This window comes from Phallusia mammillata, chromosome 5, assembly GCF_965637545.1.
Source record: "Phallusia mammillata chromosome 5, kaPhaMamm4.hap1.1, whole genome shotgun sequence".
NCBI lineage: Eukaryota > Metazoa > Chordata > Ascidiacea > Phlebobranchia > Ascidiidae > Phallusia > Phallusia mammillata.
This window is the reverse complement of record NC_137256.1, coordinates 26,432,109-26,448,788: the sequence shown is the minus strand read 5'-3', so window position 1 is coordinate 26,448,788 and position 16,680 is coordinate 26,432,109. Positions and strand designations below refer to the sequence as shown.

At 34.7% G+C, this 16,680-nt stretch overlaps 4 long non-coding RNA genes across 8 annotated transcripts; 1 reads left to right on the top strand and 3 right to left on the bottom strand.

Moving 5' to 3' along the window:
- Positions 1-484: 484 nt before the first annotated feature.
- On the bottom strand, positions 485-2,237 carry LOC145228771 (uncharacterized). The gene is made up of 2 exons (XR_013860283.1): positions 2,137-2,237; positions 485-1,786 (listed from the first exon to the last, which is right to left on the bottom strand). It is a non-coding gene; the product is annotated as an uncharacterized LOC145228771 (long non-coding RNA).
- Positions 2,238-3,517: 1,280 nt separating this feature from the next.
- LOC145228787 (uncharacterized) lies at positions 3,518-5,216 on the bottom strand. Its single transcript, XR_013860300.1, has 2 exons — positions 3,653-5,216; positions 3,518-3,589 (listed from the first exon to the last, which is right to left on the bottom strand). It is a non-coding gene; the product is annotated as an uncharacterized LOC145228787 (long non-coding RNA).
- Positions 5,217-5,901: 685 nt separating this feature from the next.
- Positions 5,902-15,649, top strand: LOC145228703 (uncharacterized). Of its 5 annotated transcripts, none has more exons than XR_013860210.1 (12): positions 5,902-6,057; positions 7,644-7,803; positions 8,451-8,688; positions 8,896-9,118; positions 10,041-10,279; positions 10,597-10,770; positions 11,097-11,235; positions 11,897-11,983; positions 12,297-12,362; positions 13,049-13,314; positions 13,374-13,458; positions 14,752-15,649. It is a non-coding gene; the product is annotated as an uncharacterized LOC145228703 (long non-coding RNA). The 5 variants fall into 5 exon arrangements; XR_013860211.1 differs by lacking the exon at positions 14,752-15,649 and adding an exon at positions 13,945-14,539 and having other exon boundaries at positions 8,896-9,021; XR_013860209.1 differs by lacking the exon at positions 14,752-15,649 and adding an exon at positions 13,945-14,539 and having other exon boundaries at positions 8,896-9,078.
- LOC145228783 (uncharacterized) lies at positions 13,538-14,757 on the bottom strand. Its single transcript, XR_013860296.1, has 2 exons — positions 14,531-14,757; positions 13,538-14,076 (listed from the first exon to the last, which is right to left on the bottom strand). It is a non-coding gene; the product is annotated as an uncharacterized LOC145228783 (long non-coding RNA).
- Positions 15,650-16,680: the final 1,031 nt, after the last annotated feature.

Sequence of the window (16,680 nt, the reverse complement as noted above, 5' to 3'; positions counted from 1 at the left end):
CTTTTTAACACCTAATTATCACTGGTTTTATCGTTATCTCCATTTTGTCGGCAACCTTTTATCAGCGTGACGCAGTTGATTAAACTTTTCTCCTTACTTTTTCTGTATATAAACGCGCTTGTTTCCACTTGTGCATTACATTTTCACTGATGATGACAATAGTTTTGTCAAAACGTTTGTTTTAATAAAATGAATACGTTTTACTCTACGTCGCTGGCAATTTGCTTTTTATTAAAGCTGTTATTCAAGTCCGTGTCTTGTGTACCTAATGTAATGATGGTATTATAAATCTGAAATATATCTAATTATGTTTTTATTTGAATTTGGTATATCTGCGAAGTGATAGTACTCGGGTATATGTTTTTGAAACACTTGTCAAACTTTTCCTTCGGGACCGGAACGTAATTTCGTTGTTCGTCAAACTTGCGAAAAAAACAACTGAGCTGGGCCCATTTGAACAAATGGGCCACTTTTTACCACTGGGGGTAGTATTTCATAAAGTCGTTCGTCCGCTTTTTATTGCAGAAATGGATATTACTCGAAAAGGCATTAAGAATAGAAAAATCTAATAGTTCTTCGCACACACAATCAATCAATCCTCAACTGAAAGCCCAACAGACGAAACTGACTGAACACGCAATGAATGATAAGAAACGCACGAAAGATAAAACCGAAAAACCGTAAAAGGAGGAAAAAACTCAGCACACGACATTTATTGAAACGGTCCGGAATTTTGCTCATGCAAATATGGTAACCCGTGGTATGGTATGTGATAAAAACCCTCAGCATGATGGTACAATATTATGGACGTTTATGTAATGAGGGATTCACAGTGGCAAAAATAAATTAATAAAATTGTTAACAAAAAAAAATTATGGCATGAAAAACATTAAAGTATTTGCACAAACCCATAAAGATTACAAAGCAACAAAAAATAGATAAAAACGTTCACAAACAGAACTATTAAGTTACAGTGCAACTAAAATACTGATGTGCACAAATAAAATTAACTCAATTTAAATTGATGGGTAAAAAGTACTTTGTCCTTAAATTCAACGAATAAATTGATAAACATGTTTGCAGAAGTTACAGCATCAAGATTATGAGCGATAAAATAAAAATGAACATTCATAGGAATTAAATGCACACCACTATAATTTATAACAAGGCTTTAATGAACAGATCTAACAGTAACACCATTAATAGTTTATTGAACAATATAAATTGTCATGTGAAAACAGTTTGGCATATTAACAGCATTTGTAGTATGGGCCAACAATAAGAAAAATAGCTGCGGACCTTGTGACAAAAACATCACAATGTAAAAACATACTCACAATGGTTTAAAGCGCAGCAGCCATATGGATAGGTGGCTAAGTGCTTACAGGGACAGATAACTGTATAAAATTTGTAACTGGTTTGTGTCTATTACATGAAATGAATTAAAAAAGAAAGATACAAATGTACAATAGCAAAAATATGTTTTGACAATGTTTTTTTGTCGTTCAGCAATTGACATAAATGATTTTGCAATAGTCTACTACATTAAAAAGCTAAACAAACAAATATGTTTGCACTTGTGCTAGTAGCAGCAAAGTCAATATCAATGTTATTTAATTTTATCTATCCCACATGAGCAGTGAAGGTTACCCCACTGTACATCAATACAGACAGGTTAGGCTGCAGAATTCAGATGTCAAGCTTCTTAGTTAACAGGAGGTTGATTTCGCAGAACAGCTTGTCCAGATTTTGCATCAAAATCTATTTCTGTTGAAGGTCATGTTGTCTGAAATTCAGAGGTATTGGGTTTAAATTAGACACCAAGCATAAACCATTTAGAAAACAAATAACAACAAAAGCTATTCAAGTTAATAGACAATTCACCAATACATAATCCTGAGAGCAGTGGTTTTAAACCATTTTAGCAACTCACAGAATAAAAAAAATTTTTATGTTGAAAACAAATTCATTTTATTGCACTAACAATGTGGTTGCATATGGTTCGTTAAACCAATCATTTAACAAGAAAGATTGAAGTGCTTGCTTAATCCCACAATAAAGTTATGTGTTAAACTGAATTTGAATGTATTTGTTGGACTTCAGTAACATGCAAAAATACCAAATTTAATTTTGTACCTTGTTGATTCCCTGGTGTTGTATCTTTGAGGGAACCACTAGAGTACTTCCTTGTTGTTTTTCTTGCATAAAGATCCATCCCGTTTGGAGGTCATGAGGTATAAAATACAAAGGTAAAATTAAATTACAAATACCTCATTATCATTCATGTCAGCAATAACTATTGAGATTGGTAGATATGTGGCAAAATATATATCTTGGACAACATTTTATTTGTAAACAGGGAATCACAACTAACAAATGATTGCAAGCAAATGTGTTAAATAAATATGTATTTTTTTCATTGCAAATTGATTGTGCCTAAAAACCAATACTAATTTCAATATGCGTGTGAGCATTAAGGTGTGTTAGCTCCAATGCAGGTTGTGACCACTCATATACACTTACACTTAAAATCCTATGAAAACATTTAAGTTTATGAATATTGCTAAATAAGCATAGTACCTGATGCAGTTTCTCATTGACTGATCTTCCAATGTATAGAAAGTCAGATTGAATTAATGGAAGTTCTGAAAATGGAGCTACAGAAGTTAAACGAGTTTACTTTGATAATGTTTATGCAAGTACGTACAACAATATTGGTCAATTAACATCAGTTGCAGCAATCTATTAAATTGTATTTCACAAGAACAAGAACAGCAAAAGCCCTATGCCTGAAACACAAAAAGAACCAAAGCAGCAAGCATCTGCAAACTTGTGAACAAACAGTTAACTGTTAATATACGAGTCTGTCAAAATCGCAGATCTGATTACACAAATAAACTATAAAGCACCTAACACAGGCAACCGCCTACACCTGTTAACAAAAGAAATAAACCGTAAACCTGAAAAGATAAAAAACAGATTAATCTAATAATATAAACATCCTAAATTCCTAAACCTGTAAACAACAAAAAACATGTAATCTGTAAACCAGGAAAGTAAAATAAACTGTTAACTGCAAAAAAACAAACACCCTAAACCTGTAAACAACAAAAAATGCCTAAATCTGTCATGAAAACAAACTGTTATATTATCACTAAAATGTAAAACTAAAATGATAATAATTAAAACCTGAAAATATGTTTAAGATAATGCTAAAACCTCCAAAAATGTTTATTTAAAATAATGATTAAAATCTGTAAAGATGTTTAATAAGATAATGTTAAAACCTGCAAATATGTTTATTTAAAATAATGATCAAAACCTGTAAAGGTGTTTAATAAGATTATGTAAAAACCTGCGAAAAAGTTTTTCTTAACTATAAGGTAACTGATACATTCCTAAAAAATACAAAAATTCGTTAAAACCTGCAAAAAAAACTAAGGAAATATATTAATGCCTAATTAAATATGAAAAAGTCATTAATGCACGATGACACATACACTTTACCTTAGCAATGTAGAAATGCTCAATAACAAAGATTGAATTGAACCAAATTTATATAACACAATAGATCAATCAAAAGCAGGTCCTAAAAGATAAAACAAAAATTTTTGACTTTGATAGCAAAGTATTTAACACAAGTAGTACACACCTGGGAAAAAGTAAATAATAGTTGAGAGAGTACAGACTGAGGTCTCAATTCTGACTGTTTACTACTTTCTGAGCACTTAGCGATGGTGGTTCAGGTGGTTAGAGCGACGCATAAACAAACACAATACTGTAATGACGTTTAAAGAATCTGTCCGCTGATGCAAAAGGCACAACACCCCCCAAGAACTGGTCTACTTAAAAAGAAATAAAGGATAGTTAAAGTAAACTCTACACACATTTTTGTTGATGAAAGAGGGAAAACGCAAGCAAAATTTAAGTCACAATAATATTGATGGTAGTTGCTCTTGGTTCATAACCAGCCTCAATCAAGAAGTTCAGGCATCATCAGTAGGAAAGTCTGAAAAACGTTTGAACCACCACCGTCCCTGTACGGCCGACGTAAAAAACACAATACAAGCTTGCCTTAACTAACTGTCCTGCAGACAAATGTCGCAAATACCCTATCAAGGTAAAAAGTGAGTCTGTCGTGTTTTACAACCACCCAAGCAGTCATTGCCCCGTTATGACTAGGTGGCCTGGCCAAGTAGGTTACGGAACTGAACTAATAAGTAAATCTAATTCCACACACACAAAAACAGGCTTGACCAGCACAAGTGGAACAGGGGACATTTTTAAGCGCATTGTTTGGCTACTAGATAAGTTTACTTAAACGAACAAGTGAGTTATATCCTTGCTTGATATCTAGTACAAATTTACTTTCAACGGAAAGAAAAGTGTAACAGAAATACAAGCAAGAACAACAAAAGCTGGTCAAAACCCAAAAACAAATCCACAATAACCCTATCTTTACAGTTAATCACCTTAATGCTATATCAGAAGTTTTTGTTAAAGAGTCCAGTGATGATTACAGCGTATAACAACATGAGATCACTGTTCTCTGCCCTGCGAGACCCCCCTTTCAAGGACCCAAATGAATTACGCAAAGGCAGGGATGGGAAAATTTAACAACAGTTTGAGCCCTATCAGGGTGGCTCACGGGACTTTTCTGGCAAAATGCTATGTCGGCCCCCACAGGCTTTCGAGCCAAAGCCTTCATTGAGAGTAACTGTGTCCGGTACTTGGTCCCGCCTGCACCGCGGCCAGCGCATGCGGTGGATGCCATGCCAAGTCGTGTTTCTATGCGCACCTTAGTTTAGCTAAAGCCATTTAGCAACGCGCCACACCTAGCTAGAAAACGATCTAAGCTAAATTCCTTAAGTGGCGCGCCAATCCCAAACGTACCCCACCTATGTTACCTAACCTAACCTTAGTTAACGAGCGCTACTCTAGCTGTAGCCCTAGCGCCAACTTTCTGACATAGTAGCACTCCTACAGACTTGGACCCTTCTTTGACCACCGAGGAAGACTTCCTTCACGAGTCAACCTCGGCAAAGAATAGGTCACTCACCCTAGCGCCAGTTAACCTAAGTTAGGCCTATCAGTTCCGCAAACCCAGTTAACCCACGACAGACTCATATGTTTACATACAATTAAATATTTGAAGTTGAGAGATGTTGGTTGATTGACGATGAATGAATGCAAGATGGACACTTCGCAGATATACAAAAATCTGCAAACAAACAAACACATAAATAGATGCATTTCAGATTTTTAATACCATTTTTACATTAGGTATTGAATGTTTTGATTCTTTACAAACAGTTTATTACTTTTGTTTACTTTACCTAAAGAAAACTTAAGTAAAACAAAACAAAAACAAATTGAACAAAACTTACCACGCGTAACATCGAGCATCCAACGCAAAACAAAAACCTCGTGGTGAGAAAACGTTGCGAAAACGTTTTTGGTTTAAGCGCGCATCGTCGACGGTTGAGTTCTAATTCAAATTAGAAAATATTTTTTTACGAAAATAAACCGCCTACTACTTTTTAATGTACACCATTTTGGGCCTAATTTTTAAAGTACAAAGCATTATTTATTTGCCCTATTATGATATCACAGAAAGACAATTATCTGTGCAAGTTTATTTCATTTGCGCGGCAGAATTTGGGGATTACCCGTGAAAAATCTCTTACCATTATTTGCCAACAATAAAATTGAAGACGAATTAATCCGTATCGGTTCTGACTGGTTCAGTAAACTGTATTTCAGAAAACAGGTTGTGCTGTATTTGTTACTGTGTTATTGTTGTTACGGTATTTGTAGCGAAAAATGATGTGAAACAAAATTATTTATTCACCTTTTTTTGTGTATTAAATAATTGTTACTTATTTTCTTTTCCACAGCTACCCATTGAACAAAAAATAGGTTAGTTTTTACTGATCCTAATCTATATTGCAAGAACTCTACTATGTTGGATAAATCGTGGATTAAGCCAAATGTCTCTGCTCTGCACATAAGGATTTAATACTTCTCAACAACTCAACTTTCTGACACTGTTTTGAGGTAAACAACTTACCATGTTAGTTTTTAACTGTTTTAAAAAAAGGTATGTTCATATTTTTCTAAGTTTTGACCATAAGGTCTCATCAGTACAGCTGGTGGCAAGAGATTGCCTAGTTCACTTCAGTTGAAATATTTGGTTTGTTATTTTGTTGGTCATTGGCATCTAGTTTTTTTGATATTTTGTCCCAGGGTTGTGTCACGAACTTTGAAGTAGACAGGTGGTATGTTGCTGCTCAAATCCCACAACTTATATATGTAGATTGGTTCTTATACATTTAAATATTTTTTAATGATAATGGGCCTGTTGACGTTATTTGGTTCATTACATACGACTTGCAGTTCATTAGGCTGAATATTTACTTTCGCAAAACTTGGATTGATGTTGCCATTTCCAATGAAAAATTGCATTTGTCACTTCAAATAAAGGGCATTCAGCAATATACATTACTTTACTTTGCATTCTACGTAATGAGTAACACAGTCTGATACTTAAATTGGATGCTAGAATGATTTTAAGCTCTAGGTAAGGGACAGTGGGCCTCAGTGTTAAAACAGCTGATGGTTTCCTAGCTTGGTAATGACAGTATTGTTAACCTGTAAACACACATATACTTTATTTTACTGTGAGCTTTTGTAACCTTCGTATTGGTTTATCAAATTGTCAATTGTGACATAACAGGGCTAAAGTGAGAAATTCATTGTGCTCAAAATCTGAAATGAGTTTGTTATTGAAATTTCTCACTGAGTGCTAGTTGCACTAAAGTTCATTGCATCAAATTGTATTTGCATCAAACCAAAGTCAAATGTGACAAATTTGTCCTTTTGGGCACACCATATATAGCTGCTATCTCATGTAGTTATCAGTATGTTTTTTTAAATCCTATTGTGGCCATCACAAAAATAAGGACTGCATTTTTATTGGTTCCGTTAAGATTTAATGTTTGAAAAAATGCAAAACATATAAAGGCCTACAGTCATAGGTGCCAACTTTCAAATGTTTTTAGATATATATATATATCACAAAAGCATTTTTACTACCAGGGTCTTCTGCTACTATTACAAATGAAAATGATTGCTTGTTTGTGTGTAATAATGCTACTTTTAATATCACAAAAAAGAAATGTTTGCTTTGTACCATTTTGCAATTGTTTAAATTCCAAAACTGCTTCAGGCTGTTTTACAATTGTAATGAATGTGAACAATTCATTGGCTGTGAGACAATAGGCGATTAAAACAATGGTGTTCGTTATGTATTGGTTTGTCAATACATTGTTAGCTGTGTAGTTTACATGACAAAACTTAGTCCTATTCTCAGGTATAAGGCATACTCAAAAAATGGGAGAGGCTTACTCATTAGATATTCACCCATTCGATAGTGCTATTTTCTTGTTGGTTTCGAGTTGCAAGGTTTTTGGTTTTTTTGTATCACAATGAAAGATGTTGCATATATTTAGTGGCAGATGTTACATATAATGTTGGTCTATGAGAGCAGAGGCAGAACTTATTGTTATATTCCACTCCTTATCATACAAACATTTGTAAATATCTGTCACTCATTCACATATACATCTTTTTATATGACGCAGGTTCCTCGACAAAATGTTTCATCAATGCAATTCACGCAGTATATCCATGGAATTGCAACAACACAATGTTTCTCCTACATGTGCAGTGTTTCTCCTACATGTGTAGATAGAGCAGGGATGCACAACTTTTTAGCTATATATGCCCACATGCACATCACAGGTCCCTATTTGAACAAGGGCCACCAGTGGTTTTTGTGTAAATTATAGTTTTGAGGAAATGATATTTATTCCATAATATCCCATTCACTGTGCATAAAAGTACAGATTGTTGTGTAATTGCATCCACTTCTAGCAGTTTTTCACATCACTATTTACATTGTTACATGTTAAGACTGTGGATTGCTTTTAAACAACATGCATACAAACAGTCTAGCCGCTCGGTTCCTATATCTTCTAAGCATGTAATATGTATATTTTTGAGCCCCTAAAATTTGTTACTAAAGAAGCAAAAGTCACAAAGGCAATTGTATCAATACATGGTTTATTGTGTCACAGTAGTCGGTATGTACATTTTAAAAGATGCTCTGGATGCAACAATTTTTATCCATAAGGGACAAGCTGCTGTATTGCCACATTTTGTTAAACTCTAGCTTATAGTAAAGCATTGAATTAAAGGGATTCAAAATTCATCGTGGCTTTCTAGCAAGCTTGTAAAGAACAACTGTAATTTATATATTAATATCTGTCATAGTGTCAAATTGAATTTAGGATTTTATTTACTTTTTGTAGAAAAATATTGTAATCTTTGCTTATCTGATATTGTCTTCTTTGCCTTGTAAAATATTAACAAGTTTTATTGTTAAACAGGTAATAAACTTCCTTGTTTGGTCAGTTCTTGGATCACTGCCAACTTTTGGCATCTCTGACCCATTTGGATTACCTTCACCTGAATGTTATATCACTTGTCAATACAAAATTTAAGTTTCTTCATCACCATGTTTGCTCCGGTGCCACAAGAGATGCTTTTTATAGAGGAAGATGAGAATCTGTGGATGTTACCAAAATAACAACAATAAACAAATCAGTGGATGGACTGCAAAACAAGGTTAATATGGAATAATTATTTTGGGGGATGTAGAACATAACGGTCATGAAGCTCCATGATGGTGTTCCTTAACTCCAGGTGTATCCGTTTTTTGTAATTTAAGGTTTTTTCTTGAAACATCGAAATTTAGACTTAAAACAGTATGAGAATCTATTCTGGTGTTGTAAAACACATAGAAAATTTATCTTCAATTATGTTTAATTTTAGAATTGAGCGATACTGAAACTACCATTGGTGTAGATTTCCAAGATGAAAGTGGTTGGTTCGCCGCCTGGAAGTCCTGCTGCACAACAAACGACTCCAGCAGATAAACAGACAGACTCTGTAAACCCTGTAAGACTCTAATTGCTGTGACAAAGTGCAGCATACAAGGCAGGCTCCCTCATCAAGGTCCATATTCAACAACGGCCACCAGTGTGCCATTGTGTTTGTATGTAAATTACAGTTTTAAGGAAATATAACTTATGTCCCAATATCCCATTTACTGGATCATAAAAGTACAGATTCGAGTCTAATTACATGTATAATTTAGCTTAACCACTTGCTTCTAACAGTTTGTCACATCACTGTTTACATTGTTACATGTTTGGATTGTTTTTAAACAACATGCATACAAAGAGTATAGCAGCTAGACTTCTAATATCTTCTAAGCATGTAATATGTATGTTTTTGAGCCACTGAAATCTGTTGCTTAAGAAGCCAAAAGCCACAAAGGCAAGTGTATCAATACATGGTTTATTGCAGGGGGGTCCAACTCGAATACACCACCGTGCCAATTTGGTTTCAAAATATACTCGCGTGCCAACGTTTGGTACTTTTTCCATACCATGTCCTAACGGTACGGACTAATTCCGAATATTTGGCCAATATGTAGAACCCCATTAAATGGTAAAAAACACATATTATGTCGCCAAATGCGAGTAAACTTGTCTAGCAGCTAGACTCATATTTCTCCTAAGCTTGCAATATTTATATTTTTGAGCCCCTAAAATTTGTTACTAGAGAAGCAAAAGCCACAAAGGCATTTGTATTAATACATGGTTTATTATATCAAAGTCAGCAGTATGTACATTTTAAAGATGCTCTGACTGCATAAATGTTTGTCTATTAGGACAAGCTGCTGTACTGCCACATTTTGCAAACTTTAACTTATGGTTAAGCATTAAATTGAAAGGTTAGAAATTCATCCTGGCTTTCTAGCAGGCTTGTAACAAACAATTGTAACTTCCATATCAATATCTGTCATATTAAATTTATGATTTTATTCACTTTTTGTAGAAACATCATGTAATCTTTGCTTCTCTGATAATGCCTTCTTGGCCTTGTAAATATTAAGTTTCATCATTAAACAGGTGAAAAACTTCCTTATTTGGTCGGTTCTTGGTTTCCTGCCCAACTTTTGGCATCCCTGACTCATTTGGATTACCTTCACCTGAATGTTATATCACTTGTCAATACGAAATATCAGTTTCTTCATCACCATATTCGTTCCAGTGCCACAGAAAAAGCTTTTTATGGAGGTAGTCGAGAATCTGTGGATGTTACCAAAATAACAACAATAAACAAATCAGTGGACGGACTGCAAAAAAGGGTTAATATTGATTAATTATTTGTGGGTTGTGAAACACAACAGTCATTAAGCTTCATGAGATTATGTTTTTCATCTGCTGGTGCATCAGGTTTTTTGAAAAGTTTCAGACAGAATATTTCCAATTTCACATGACAGATGAAAATTAAGACTTAAAACAGTAAAACGAAAACAACAAAGAGATCTGTTTAATCACAGTCCTGTAAATCTTGGTTAAAAATGTTATCGGTCTGCAAGCTCAACAAAGTTGAAAAAACAATGTATTGGAATCTATTTTGGTGTTTTATACACACATTATAATTTAATATGTTTAATTTTAGAACTTGATCGAAACTGAAACTACCATTGGAGGGATGCGTTGAGAAACGGATGGAGAGATGTGAATATTTGTTACAACTGTTTTGTTACTCTGATGGTCGGCTTGGTTATCAAACACATACAGAATTTATGGGAGAAAAGTCATCAGGATGTACTCGACTGATTCTGTTGTTTAGGTGAGCATTTTTTTACATATTTAAGCTCTAAAAACTCTAATGAAGCATTTGTACCATTTAGTTTGCAAACATGAGGTATGTTTAGAATAAGGTTCAATATTCACTTTCTAAGCCTGGAACTCTACTTTTGAAGCCCAGGCATTTGTTGTGGTATTTTAGCTATAAAACATAAGTTGACTCAGCAAAAATAAGTATCTTGTGAAACACTTTTAATAGAGATAATCAGTAAAATGAAGGGCCATGTCATTTAAACCTGTTTATATCCACTTGAGTAATGTAAAAGATTGATAAAAAGGTATTTTTGCTATAATTGTTGCAATGCTTAGGTTTTCCATCTGCTTCGATCCTTTGATGCTTTGCTGGAAAAGAGTGGAGTAGATCATGAAGAGATTAATATTAAACCACAAACAACCCAATTGGCAAATTCAGAAGAAACAAAACATCTATGGACTGGTTTTTGCTGAGGTAGGATTTTCTCATTCGTGTGTGATAGGTAATAAGGCAAGTAAGAGTAAAATGTTTTGAGAAATGACAGCTTCCATCAAAACTGAGGTAAAATATACTGATCTGTGTTAGTAAATGTATTTGCAACACACAAACAAATTTATGTCAGGCCTTGAAGCATGTTGTTCCAATCTCTAATAAAAAATTGATTCTTATCCTGTATATGGTAGATATATAAATTGATGTGGTTGCTACATGCTTCAGTATGCTCGACAACATTTTATTCAATGATCAGCAATACATTGAAGCAGTAGTTGGTATATAAAACATCTCTCTTTAAAAACATATGGTGTTGGAAGTTTATGTGCTTTTTGTTTTTTATTCACTTCATACTTTTGCCTCTAGTTTAACATAAGCCATTAATTTTTCTAGACTTAAAGTAATTTTCTAGACTAAAAATTACTATCAAGTAAGCAAGAGGCAATTTTTGAGTAAATGTTCGAATTAATTCCAGCATTGTCATGCACAACTGCATTTCGTCACCAAGCTATAAAACATAAGATGACTCAGCAAAAATGAGTATTTAGTGACACAACTTAAAATATCTTGCTGCGTATACTTTGATAATTAGATTTACACTAAATATTGTGGAGTTTATTCAAGTTTGTTTACATTCTTAAAGGTTCCCAAGATAGAGGAAGTGATTGGTTCGCCGCCTGGAAGTCCTGCTGCACAACAAGCGACCCCAGCAGATAAACAGACAGACTCTGTAAGTTTGAAGACGTTCATTGCTTTGACAAATTGCACAGTTTTGCGGAGTGACGTTTCCCCAAATTGGCTTCGCCAGTTCGAGGTAGCCAACGTGATTTAACTTTCTGTTGGCGCGGCTGATTCGCGGCATATAAACGAAATGCAAACTCGCTTTCGTCCTGCAACCGCAAATGCACTTGATTTATTCTTGGCTAAAGTTTAAAGAACACGTCATGATTCTGACTTCACCAGCTTACGATTGGTTGAAAGTCTTGGTTCGTTGTTTTAATAATTTTTTTTTAAATTATTTTACCAGTCATTTTGTTTTTTAGGCGATGCAGTGAAATTGATTCGACATTTGCTAACTAAAGATTCCAGCGATCGAGCAGGCTCAAAAGGTATTTTAAAATAAAGTACAACTTGGCATTATTTATCAGGGATAGTTACCGAGCACCGCGGTTTTTGATGATCGGTACTCGACACAAAATCCTCTGAACATCGTATAATGATAAGTCTGAGTTTAGATAAAGGTATGTTTACAATCTATTAGCATATAAGTATTAATTTCTTGAAACAAGCAACCGGTATACAATGATCACATATGTGGGAGTTGTTTGTGTTTAGCATCATAACAAGTAACGGCAAATCAGCGTTAGTAACAAAATCGCTGAAGTTTATAATAGTTTAGTAATTTATTCAGCTTCAAGCAAGTTAAGTGGAGAAAATATTTGCAACACAAACGCAATTCTGTGATTTACGTTGGAAAAGCCTTTTCAAAAAGAGGCTACGTCTCAAGAAAAATGGCGTATTTTTTTTGCTTTTTCTTATGACCCCACACGCGTGCCTTCCCTGCAAACAACTCGTGACCCCCTTTGGCGGCCGTGGGCCCGCTTTGAGAACCGCTGCAATAGGGAAACATGAGATGGTTTATCAAACAAAACAATTTCGGTCTTTTACATCACAATATACCTGAATATTTGTGCCAATTTCTTACATTTTAACCAATGTTTTGATTCCAACATTGTCCAACCATAACGTGGGAAATACGTTTGTCACCTCACAAACTTATTCTCATTTTCCGAAGATATCCGGAGCAATCCGATGTTTTCCGATCTTTCCTGGCACGATTTGTTGTTCGTTCCTCAACCCGAGAGATAAAAGACATGTGCTACTTTGGTACGGAAGTCAACCACAGCACACGCGCCACTTCCGTTGCCATGACGACCGAGTTAGAAATAACGTTTCACCGTTTGTTGCTAGGACAACCGAGGAAAAAAGGAAGTTACCATGGCAACGGTGTGAGAAGCAAATCGTGCTTTGCATTTGTTTCCATGACAAAAGAGTGACAAAGTAGGTTTCAACTTTCGTAACCATGGCAACAACGTGACTCAACTTTTCTCTGTTACTAGGGCAACCGATTGAAGGTGACTCGACATCTAACTATAGTTTCCATGGCGATTTCTAACTTTGCCAGCGCTACGTCATTTGTGTGCAGTAAGTTGAAATTTTGTTAACTTCTGCTTATTCTGTCTTTGCTATCTAAAATGGAAAGCTCGTAACACAATTTAACAAGTGCTGATTAAGCCGTGTATTGTATTCACAAAATCAAATCAAGGTGTTTAATGCAAATATTTTTACACGTATTTTAATTGTTACTAATAATACCACGGTTTATCTGCACATTTTTTTAACATTCAAATTAATTTGCACGAAATTCAGTTAAATAACTTTTGGAGAAAAAAACTTCGTTGTTTTTTTGTTACATCCTAATCACTAACGGTTAAAAAGTAGAGTTAAGCGAATTTTAAGATTAGCAACATTTACACTTAATTCAACAGGGTAATTGTATTTACATAATTTACACCGATACGGGAAAATTAATAAAAGTCCATATTTTCATCTTTGGAAGAGAAATGTTGATTTTATTCGCATTTAATCATCATCGTTGATTCATTAATGGCTTCATTCCTACCTTTCCAGTGATACCAGATCATGTTGTGTTGGTTACCTTCTGATCTTCCCCATTCAGCGTTGAGTTTAGAATAGGAACAAAATCCATACCACCATCCACCGTCAGCGCCGAAATTAAGTGCACAGTTGCCTCCATCCCACCTGTGTCACAATGTAATATTCCAATAAAACTTAACCTCGATACAAACTACACAAACACATAGTGAAATATTTAATCGTGTGTTTCAACCAATAGCGCCATTACTTATCAGTTGTGACGTCACACAGGCTGTTTTGATGGTTTTATGACGTCACACACTTACTACCCAAATGAATTTATTTTTTGATTTTTTTAATAAACGGTTTTTAAAAAGATTATTAAACATACGAGTGAGTCGTTTACTCAGTTTTTTTTTAAATTAAACAAAAATTAATTTGCATTTTGATCATTGTATTTTTCCTGTATTTTATATGTTTTCTGTGTAATTAATTTTGCACAATTGTTTTTGTCTTGCAATGTGACGTCATAAAAGAAATTTGCAATGTAACAAAAAAATCTTGTTCGTTTGACAATGCGGAAATATTTTTTATACTTATGAACATAAACTGTATTTACCGATCATTATCCCGATCTTTGGTGGTGAATTGCCATCCGTTGCTATATGCCAAACTGTCACCAGCCGTTCCACTGAAGCCAGAAACATGTAAACGATAATTGTCTGATTCGTCGTCGATTGCAAACGAACTGCGAAAACAAAACACATTGTTGGTGTTTTTCTGTTTATTTTGGGTCGCCCAGGACACACTTTTCGCTTTCCTTTATGTTTTTGTTTTTAGTTTAACGCTGGGAGTCGATCCGGAACTGAACCCGAACCGGTTTGAGCGGTTAAATTCAATAAACCTGAACCGAAGAACCGGTAAAAATGCAGCCAGTATTACTTTTTGTAATCGCCACCAGAATTTTTATTGATTTTAAACAATGTACTGAAGCTTTATGTCGAAGATGGATTCGTTTCTTATGCGGAAAAGTTTGATCCAAGGGAAACTATGCAGCCTAAAACCTGCCACGGCACGTCCTACCTTTCGTTTTGTGTTAACCAGGTGTTTAATGCAAGCGGTAGATGACGGCGAATTACCTTTTTGTTTGCTGATAGAATATTTAGATCGTTTTTAGCTTCGTTTAAAATACATTGCTTAAATTTGAAATATGATAAACGACACGTTAATGGAGGGGTGGGCAAAGTTCATGCGGCCCGTCAAATGTTTGTAAATTTAAAAGAGAAAGCAAACGCTAAATGGTATTATGAACACAGGCGTAGAGTTTTCAAAAATACCAGAGTGGGACTCGCCCATACCTATACCATGTTTAGTATCTGTACCCATACGATTAGATACTTTTACATGCCTATAGGTTCTGCCAAAGTATTTTGCAAATAGTCATTCACACTATTTCTTCGTTCTGTTTCAAGAACAAATGTGCGTATACTGAATAGACGATTTGCCGAATCAACGATTTTTACGTTGATTTAGTTTTGGATAGTTTGTTATAACGGAGAAGAAAGGAAAAGCGATTTACGTTTTCAAATCCCGCCTACTTTGCACTGTTGACGCCAAAACTTTGGTCACTTTGGATCAAGTTTAGACCGTGGCAGTACTTCGCAAACGGACGTTACCCGCACAACACCTATAGATGGATACAGAAGGAACTTTTATTGTTTACTGTCGGCGCAAGAAACTTTTTGAAAAAACGTCGTGTAGCCTAAGTTACACTAAATGCCTGTGCTGTCCATCATGAAACGATTACAATTAATGCGTTTCAACCAATATCTGTACGATCAAGTAGCAACAAACGTATTTGTATTTAGCTGGAAACAGGTTATGTTTATATTTTGGGTTAATATACTATGCGGCCGCATAAAATTGAGAACTTTTGAATGCGGCACTTGTACTGAACAGATTGCCCACCCCTGCACTAAAGAATACGCAAGATGGGCGCTACAGGGCGTTTCAAAAATGTCGACTATGGGAAAGTTAACAAAAACAGAATTTAAACCGGTTTGCAAACCGAACTCGAACCCCCAAAAATCAGTGAACCTGTATAACAAACGGTTCGACTCCCTGGTTTAAACCAATTTAAATTTTCTTTCAAATTTTTTAATTTTCTTTTCAATTTCAAAGATTAGTTCTGCAAAGGAAAGGTTTCAAATTTGTGACTAAAATTTCCCTACTTAGTTTTCACTTATTTTGACATTTCACGCCTTTATATGACCTTCATACTTAACATGTAAGTTATTATACAAGACTTGTTTTGCAAAAAAACAAAGATTTCGAATGTGAAAAGAAATACTTTGTCGCTAATAAATCAACAAATCTATCTATGTCACAATTCTGCATGTAGATTATGGGATTATTGCACGATTTTGTCTAGTTGCAAAAATAAATTAATTAACGAGCGAATTGACAAATTAGCTTGTGGTGCTTCAGGAAAACTACACCAACACTTTGCGTCTTGACAAAAATAGTAGAAGTTTACACGTGTTAATGACAATTCATTTTTTTGAACAAATACCACAAATACCCTATTACATGACCAAGTTGTAGCGCCACCATATGGGCATATTATTTTCTTGATAGAAATCATACCTGTACTGTGCGTAAGCCGTTGCGGCATCAAAACCTGTCATCTTTACTTTCAGTTTGCAGTTCTGTCCACTTGTCAATCTGTATATTTTATCCAAACCTGGGTTGTTTAAAGTTTTGGTCAAA